General features: G+C 43.6%; 1 long non-coding RNA gene across 1 annotated transcript; it reads left to right on the top strand.

Moving 5' to 3' along the window:
* The first annotated feature begins 1,954 nt into the window (after positions 1-1,954).
* LOC308477380 lies at positions 1,955-5,606 on the top strand. Its single transcript, XR_013986522.1, has 2 exons — positions 1,955-1,992; positions 5,230-5,606. It is a non-coding gene; the product is annotated as an uncharacterized lncRNA (long non-coding RNA).
* The last annotated feature ends 4,122 nt before the right edge of the window (positions 5,607-9,728 follow it).

The raw sequence follows: 9,728 nt of genomic DNA, 5'->3' as shown, positions 1-9,728 counted from the left end.
ACTGGTAGTTGTCCTACAATCAAAATGTGATCTCTGGGGGAAATAAAAGCCAAGACAAATATATTTTGGTTTGCAAACTGATCACAGATCTCAGGTGCGACTCACATCTCCATTCCTCCTGCAACCAACTTTTCTTTTCTTTCTGCAGCATGCTTCTGAATATCTGTAACAATCTTCAAACAGAAAGCAAGGACCTATCCTCCAAGATTTCTCCAATGGAATTAGGGACAGAGTGCTGCTGTGCTCAGATCTTGCTTAAGAACTTCTCATAGACATCTGGTTGGCCACTGTGAGAACAGGATACTGGACCAGTTGGGCCACTAGCTTCATCAAGTAGGTACTTCTTATGCTCTTACGACCCTCTCTCTTGACTCTGGCCCTACTCAGTTTTGGCACCAATCCCAATCTCTCTTTGCACGTGGTCCCTGAAAGATTCCTCTGAAGAAACATGAACATTGATAGAGAAAAGTTTCCCCTCTCCTGATATACAAATGTTTGTTGCTTAGAAATAAGAGATACAATACTAATATCTTTAAACAAAAATTAATGTCATGAGAAATCGGAAACCTTAGTATCATTAATATGTGCTTTAAATCCTTCAGTAGAGCTTTATCAGAAATTTCCATTAAAAAAAAACATCAAACTTAGAATAGGTTTACCAGAACAACAATTGATTATTTTAAGATGAAGATCTCAAGCAAATTAACAGCTGAGAGTCATTCATATTACTATAAATAATACAGATGATACAAACTACAGGATACAAAGGCTCTTGTCTTAAATCAGTTCTGCTCAGTGAACTGTGAACTGGCTTTACCAGAAAAAAATCTGTTCAGAGGTGAACTGCTGATGTTGTGGTATTTATTTATGCCAGTTTGTCTACCCTGAAACCACAAAGGTCATTTTAAAAGCCACTGATACTGATTCGTTCAATAACCACGCACCCATTTTGTTACGTTGAAAGAGTTTCATGAAATTCTTCAGTCCTCTTAGAGGTGTTTGGAACTGCCCATTTCAGTTTCTCTTGTTTTTCTTTTTTCTTTTTAATCTTAAAACAAACTTACATAACTCACCTTTTTGAAACAAAATGTCTGAATTGAAGCTCAGCCATCCTTCACACTTTTCTAAATTTTGCAATGCAGTTTTCCAGCCATGTGCAGAAAAATACACATACGTGATGAATATGTTAATGGAAATAACATACAAAAATTCATTATATATGGGGAAATTGCTTTGCCGAAATGTGTATATTAGTCACACAAATCAGAACAAATACTCAATAAAGGGCATGGACTAATCTCTGTGTAAGTGTTAGGGACTGTGCAGAGGAGGAATGGTGGAGACCGCCTCCCCAGCCTGACCCTTCCAGAGAAGAAGAAGACAGTTCAGAATTACAACAGGGGTTTGAGAGAGGCCACAGCTCAAAGGCAGATGAGGGAAAAAGCTAGGAAATAATGGGAGGGGAGGAGGCAGAACCGGAGCGGCAGCTGGCTTACACAGTGTCATTAGAAAGCATCCCAGACCTTCCATCTCCCAGAACCCAGCGAGCCTTAAAAATAGGAGGAACAAAGTGCTCAAAGACAGAGGGCACATAGCAGCACCCATGGAAATGACAAATGAGGAAGTGGGAGAGATGGGGAGAGGAGATTCACGTGCCATTATCCAAGAGGCTGGGTTCTATAGCCTCTCTTTGTAAATATTGAAATAAACAAGGACAGCAAGAAACCTTTCCTTGTCTTCATACTTTCCTGGGCAACCAGCTGGGAGCTGCCGACAGTTGTGTCAATTGTGATCTCATTCTGATGCTGTCCACCTGAAGAATAGGCAAGGCCATTGTGACCTCAGTTGTTGCTGCTAACTGAAGGAGAGACTCTCATTATGACCTCATGTTGCTGATGCCCAACTGAAGGACAAAGACTGGCCATTGTGAACTCATATTGTTGCTGCTCAGCTGACTTTTGTGGACCTCATGGTCATGAAGCCCACCTAAAGGTGAGAGAAACTGGCCAGTGAGCCTTTCAGTAGCTACTGCCCATCCAAAAGTGAGAAAGATAGCATTCCTTGTGTCCAAGTAGTAGAGCAAAGAGCTCAGAAGCAAAGGGCCCTCAGCCCCACCCATAGGGGAGATGATGACGAGTGAGGAAGTGGGAGAAAAATGGGGTAGAGATTCACTCGGGAGAACACCATTATTCCAAGAGGCTGTGTTCCAAGCCTCTCTCTGTAAATATTGAATAAAAACCAGATGGTAAGAACTTTTCCTTGTCTTATCCATTTCCAGCAACCTGCCATGGGAGTTGCTTCCTCTGCCACCTGAGAAGACAGGACTGCACTCCCCTGGCATCTGCAGGTTTGCAGCTTAGAGGTTGCTCCTGCATTCAGTATTGCCACTGGAGCCTCAGGTAGCCTTGGTAGCAGGGAGTGCCTTTTTCAGCTTCAGCTAGTTCACCAGGTACACCCCCTTGTCGACAGAGATGTCTTGGCCACGGTACTCCATGCTCTGGTAACTTCCAGTTTGGATGAGTGCAATGCACTGGGTGGGGGACTGCTCTTGAAGATGAATCAGAAATGTTAATTGACCCAAAATCCAGCAGTCAGAATACTGGCTGGGATCCCATTTAGATCTCACTTAATGCCTGCTTCAAAAGAACCAGACTGGTTGCCAGTTCATTTACATATCCTATTTCATACCCCACAACTGTCTGGTTTTAAGTGAGAGATCCTGGAATCTAAGAAGCCAATCCTGGCTTCTGTTTGCATCCCAGAATGCCCCATTTTTTTAGTCTGGCACTCTGGCGTGAGTCCTTGTGCCAGAGTGCAAGAACAAAACATGCTCACTTGGGCACAGGGTTGTGCCAGAGCTGTGGTGTGCCCTGCTGATGAGCACTGTAGCGCTGTGCCAGAAGGCTCTCCCCTCCAGATGTCCTGATTTGGGGAATGAAAATGTTGGGAGGGTATGCAATTCAAGGTGCTCACATTAGTGTTTAAAGCCCTAAATGACTGAGGCCCCAAATACCTGCCTCCTTTCCTACAAATGCTCTTCTGTGCTCAGATCAGCAGATTCTTCCTCCCTCAGAAGCTCAGCAGTGTGTGGCTTGGGAGAGAGCAATCTCTGTGGCATCCCCAAAGTTATGGAATTCCCACAGGAGACTGCTGAAGGCACACCTCTTTAGCCTGGCTTTTGACCGTTGAGGCATATAGTTTAGGATCCACCTTATTTCTGTGATTGCAAGTTGTTTAAAACTATGTGGGAGCCATGAAGTCATGGCAAAGGCTTGTAGCGCCACCTGGTGCCTCGCTGACCTCGGTGACCTGCATGTCCGTGCCTTGCAGTGTATTAAGTGCATAGCCTTATATGGAGTTATGTTCCCCCTCTGGGCAGTAATTACCCTATATGGCGATGGGTGGGTTTAAGCCATGACCGGATGTAGGTAATGTGAGACATTGGCAAGCGGCCAGGCAAGAGGAGAGAACAAAGGATAATAAAAGTTATGGGAGAGAAGAGAAGTTCGAAAGGAGCTGCTCATACCATCCTGAAAATATTGCAGGCTCTCTGTGTCTTTATTTTATGCTAAACTGCGCCATTTGTGACGGCTGGCTCCGTCAAACTGTTCTTAATATTGTGTTTAAATGTTGTAACCTGCTCCAGGACCTTAGAATGAAGGATGAGTAAAATAGTAACAACAGCAGCAGCAGCAGCAGCAGCAGCAACAACAACAACAACATTTCTTTGCACATTTCCCTAATATAAACCTGTTTAAGCATATTATTTGATTGGAGAAATGCATTGTAGAATTTAGAGCAGCAAAAATTTTGAGCGGCATTTCGGTTCACATACAATTTCAGGAAATGTGAATTAGGTGGGTTTGCAATAAAATGCAACACCCCCGCCAAAAAATAAAATAAAAAATATCCTCCATCTGTATTGATAGCAACATGAGGAATGTGGAAATAAAACAAGAAAGGCTGGATGCCAAATGTATGTATGACTTGTACGTTATAACAAGGAATGAGTTATACAGCTTCCCCCAGCAATACAAGTTGCCTTTGCTTCAGTGTTCTGTTCAATGTTCAGTCTTGTCTGGAACATTTTTATGTTAGAACAAAACTCACAAGTTTTATAGAGAATTTATTGCTCTGCTTAGAAAACAATCATAAGCATGACAGTTGAATTATTGTGGTGGGTTGTCCACACAGCAAGGGAGTGTTTAGTGCACAGCTGAGGGCAGAAAGATGTCTAGGTCTGAATTCCATTTGCATCTATCTCCACACTGCATCTCTTTTACCCCCCATTGTCTTTGGGGGTACAGATGGCGAAGGATCAACCCACGAATCATTTAAGCTATTACTCTGGAGTCAGGCTTGTCATGAAATTTGGGAATCATCCTCTCCTCTTTTCTTGGCATCTAAAGATTTCCTGGCAATTCTCTTTTGCCTGCATCCTCTGCTGTGACTTTTTAAAATGGAAGATATAGCATCTTCAATACTACTGCCCAAGGTTGTTACTGCTGATTTATGCGCAAAGCACAACCATGAATTTTCAGGGCAAAACTCCCCCCCCCCCTTCATGACAGCAACTTAGTATCAGGCTCAAAGTCGGCCAAACCCAACATTTCTGCCGGAATATTTCTGTCTAGAGGTACAGAGCTCAGCAGGATTGCAGGGTGCAATGCCATTTAAATATTTGATGGTTGTGAGATAATTCACTAGTGAGACCTTTGAGGTTTTAACAGCCTCTTTTATGATTAGCTAAATCTATATCATTTCCCTGTGATTTTTCCCAGAATCTACAAAGACTGCCTTTGCTCTTGGTTGTTTATTAAGGGCGTCTGCTAACTTCCTTACTGCCGATCCTTCCCTCCTCAGTGCAACCCTTTATTAAGGGCACTTCCAGACCGCTGCTATTTTCAGATGAGATTCAGTCACATACCAGCAAATTCAGGTGGCACGATTAAAGTTGATTTGGAGCTCTTGCACAACAAACCCATCTCCCTGGGAAGATGGACTTGCGCAGGAAAATGTGGAATAATACTTGCTTGACGCAACGTGTTATAGTTTCCCCAGAAACAAATAAAACAGAAGGCTCAATAAACAGCTGGTGCCATCTAACCTACTGGCAATTTTTTCGCAAGCAAATCAGGTTGATTGCTCAATAAATAGGCCAGCTAGAAGCAACCTATGTTTTGTGATGGCTTCTTACTAGCCTAACCCTCCTCCCACTTTTCTTTCAAGAAAATAAAGTCCCACAACAGACAATGTTGCTCAAGAAGGCAGCAGCTAGCTTTGGAAGCATAACTTTGGGAACTGCCGATGTGTTTGAACACATTGTTGATGTCCATCCACCTCAGGAGACAATGGAGGAGTGTGCCTTTGGGGGTGAAGTTAAGGTTACAGCACCTGCTGTGGTTGGAGAGACTGATACAAGAAAGATATGTTTTGTTGAAGCTGGGGCAGATGAAGGCATCCAGTTGTGCTGCTGCAGATGCACCATGGCGTTTCTTCTCTCTGTGCTCCTCACAGAAGTCATTCCTATGGACGCTCTACCTGACTGTCTGTCTCCAGGCACTATGAAGGCTCACCCATTCCTAATGAAGGTTCCTTGTCCATAATTTGGTGTGTCCAGGGTTATTTGGGGCAGGGCAAGCCTCTGAAACCTCAGCTCACATCTTGATTTTGAAATGTGTAGCACCTTGCATCTATAAATTAGGTGGATGTGGTGAAATTGCTGTATTGATTGTTGGACGTAAGCTCAGCTATTAAGCGCTATTTATTCAGCATGTTTGGCACCTAGGATTCTGGAAACCAATGACCTCATTAATTTTCCGGATGTTCCTCTCAGATCTATATAAACAGACAAAGCAGAAATGTGAATTGATTTGCAGAGGCAACAATTAAGGCGCCGGGGGCTGCTTCAGTCTTTTGTCAAAGTGCATTGTAGGACTTTCCACATTTCTTTATTAACTACCAGTTCTGTCGAGATGATTCTGAGCAAGTGTGAGGGTTGTATGATTTTTAAAAACAAAACACCTGGGGGGGGGGGAATGAAAGAATATCTTCCCTGCCTATAGGAAGCCAAGCAAAGATGGGAGCTTCAGCAAAGAGTTCTACTTTCTTGAAAATATCCTGTTCCTGGGACTCTGCACCTCACACCTTCTACAATGCTTCACATAGAGCAGAGACTTGGTGAACAATGGGGCAGATTCATTTGAGTGGAGATAATTCTTTCAGGTTGTATCTTAGTATTCCTAAGGAACTCTTGAACCTCTGGTTTATGCTGTAGAGTCTACACCTATGCAGAAGTTGACTAGTGAAAACAGATTGCTGATTTTATCTGCAATTTTAAATAAAAATGTTATGCTGTTTCATGTAAACCAAGTTAGAGATTTATTTGTTATTATTTCTGAGCAATCAGTCTGTACAGCTGTTGTTAGACTACAACTCCCATCATCCCTGACCCTGACCAGCTGATGGGAGTTCAATGTCTAGAGGGCCACAGATTCCCCAGGTTCTGGCCTAAAGTTGCACAGCCACACCATTGTCTTTGAGTGGCTTCAAAAAAACACAGAAACACATAGCAATCGTATTGAAATAATTCTAATATAAGCAATATACAAAACTCAGACATCAGCATAAAAATCAGCCCAAAATCAGCATAGAATCAGGCCAGCAAAATATTTATAGGTCTGATGAGGTTAAAATAAGAACAATAAATAGTAATGCCAATGTGTGCTATTAAAATTAAATATCCTCACCTGCTTATTTGTCTTGCACTTTTTCATAAGATTATGCTTCCCCTGGGAATTTAATCTCAATTATATCCAAGAATAGACGGCTTTGAACCTTGCAGTGAATTTCCCCACTTCTCTGAAATCTCTTTGCTTCCTCTCAAAGACATCTGAAACGACACCCCTTGTGTGAGAAGGTGGGGGGGGGGGAGGATGTTTGGTAAGTCAACTTCCCTTCCTTACAAATTTCATTGAGATCAGAGACACCTATTTATAAAAGAGCACCTGATGCATAACTAATGTGAGTGAGGTTAAAATGAAAACTTTCATTTCATCATAAAGTAAGGGAGAAATGGTTTTCCAAGGAGATTTTTGGGCAGGGTTATATTATTATTAGAAACTCCACAACAGGGAGGCTCCCCGCCCCCCCCCCACAACATAAAGGTAAAGCGATGGGGAAAGTTTCTCCTCATGAATTTGTGTCTATGTCACACAGCAGAAAAAGAGAAGCGATCCAAACATAAGAACAGAACAATAATTAATAAGAATAAGAATAATAAGCCCTGCAGGATCCAGTCAATGGCTCATATAGTCCAGCATCCTGTTCTCATAGCACCAACCAGCATTGCGTGGGTGGCACTGTGGTTTAAACCACTGAGCCTCTTGGGCTTGCTGATCAGAAGGTTGGCGGTTCGAATCCCTGCGACAGGGTGAGCTCCCATTTTTCTGTCCCAGCTCCTGCCAACCTAGCAGTTTGAAAGCACACCAGTGCAAGTAGATAAATAGGTGGCGGGAAGGTAAATGGAGTTTCCATGCGCTCTGGTTTCCGTCACGGTGTCCCGTTGTGCCAGAAGCAGTTTAGTCATGTTGGCCACATGACCTGGAAAGCTGCCTGTGGACAAATGCTGGGTCCCTTGGCCTGAAAGCAAGATGAGCGCCGCAACCCCATAGTTACCTTTGGTTGGACTTAACCATCCAGGGGTCCTTTACCTTTTACCTTTACCTTTGCTAGTAACCACTGATAGCCCTACACTTCATGAATTTGTCCACTCCTTTTTTTAAGCCATCCAGGGGGTCATCAATGCCTCCTGTGGGAGGGAGTTCTATAGTTCAGCTTTGTGCTGCGTGGAGAAGCGCTTCCTTCTGTCTGCTCGGACTCTTCAAACATCAGAGGTGAATTTAAGGGCAGCGTGAACATTTCCGCTGCACTGGGTGTTGAGCCTAGGGGTTGCCCCAGAACGTCCCAGCTATGATGCATTGAAAGCAGGATGTAAAGTGAGAGGCAGGGGGCACCGAATTTTGACTCGCACAAGGCGCTGCTGAAATTTGAAAGGCCAAAGTCTGCCATTGCAACCGATTCCTTTGATTGCAGAAAGTCACCTCCACCCTGCTGAGCATATGACCTTGCTATGGACAATTGTCAGTCACCATTATTGTTGGGGCCGGGTAGGAATTTTCCCAGTTGGCCAATTGGTTTTCGCCTACCTAGTAGCAATTGTCACAACTTTTGTGAGGTTAGGCATTAGGTAAGCCTTTGTTTGGATGGAGGGGGAAATTGTAGCCTTTGCCTGCCCCTCCTCAGTAAGGGTACCCTGTTAAAGGGATCCGGGGTGTGAATCTTGTCTGAAGCCTGGACGTGGGCTATGGCCATGTCACAGCCCCTACAGGGAACCCTCAGGGTGCCCCTATTTGATGAAAGTGGACTCCCTGCAGATGGGCAGGAGTCAAGCTATAGCCTGGCTTCACCCCAATGCCTAAGCCAAACCGCTCACATCTGTAACCAATAAAGTTGTGGCCTGTTTGAACCCGTGAATCAAAATACTTTGTGTCCGTGTGCTTTATTGTTCTTCTGGGAACTTTGTGGCTCAGGTGCCTTGGCATGCAACCCATTAGGGTGATGCGATTCCTTTGATTGCGGACAGACACCTCCACCCTGCTGAGCCCATAATAGCAATAAATCCCAAATGCCCATAAGTCAAACTGGTCTGAGAGTAAAGCCACGGGAGTTTAGCCAGGATGGGAGGGGGGAAAGTAACTTCAGCTGCTGCTATCTTTATTGACTCACTCAGTTAATTATGACACCAAGTTCAACTAATACTAGAAGCTAGGGAGATGAATGTAAAACTCTTTCTTTCTGTCTTTCTTCCTTTCCTCCCCCTTCCTCCTTTTGAACCTGCAATTTTAGCAAAGATAATCCTGGGAGCAATGATGTAGCTTAGATGTGCTTCTGGAAGTTAACATTTGAAAGCAAGAGCTCAGTGGGGAACTCTGCCATCCCTGGTTTGCAGCTAAATTATGTCCCTGAAATGTAAATGATCACCAACTCAGCTAAATAATAAATAAAGGCACATTATGGAATAAGCCTCTCATTATATGTTAACCACAGAAAAGTCAACATCTTACAGATCTCGCTCCTTCATGATTCATTCTTAGTGGGAGATTGAAAGAGCCAATGTTCCTGGCTCCTGTATTTTTCCATTTTACTTTATTTGTTTAATAAGAGGAGTTGGGGGGGCTGGGTGTGTGTGTGTTACAGATTGGCTGCATAGGTAGCATTTCATTGGTGTGAGGCAAAGATATTCTGGGAGACAACAAAGGACTACTCTTGAGTATATTCTAAATATGATTTGTCACCCTGCCAAAATAAAACAGCACCTAACCAGACTCATCAGTGGAAACTCTGTGCAAGGGCTCCTCCCCTCCCCTCCCTCCCCTCCCCCTTCCCACAGACCCCCAATACCCCTGGAATTGTCTCAGGGTAGGAGGTTGGGAGAAGCCCCAAAGCAGTACACATGAGCAGGAGAGAGGGGGAACTACATCTGGGAAACTGAAATGCTTGCACAGACAGAACAATTGGAAGAGATCAACATTGAATTCCACCTGCTGTAATTTAACATTGTGGTTGATTATTTTTATAACTTACAATCATCAGATATACAGTCATACCTTGGAAGTCAAACAGAATCTGTTCTGGAAGTCTGTTTGACTTCCAAAACATTCGGAAAC

This window comes from Podarcis pityusensis (genome assembly GCF_964106645.2).
Source record: "Podarcis pityusensis genome assembly, chromosome: 5".
In the NCBI taxonomy this organism is placed as follows: Eukaryota; Metazoa; Chordata; class Lepidosauria; order Squamata; family Lacertidae; genus Podarcis; species Podarcis pityusensis.
Note: the sequence above shows the minus strand (reverse complement) of the source record. Positions and strands in the feature narration are given on the sequence as shown.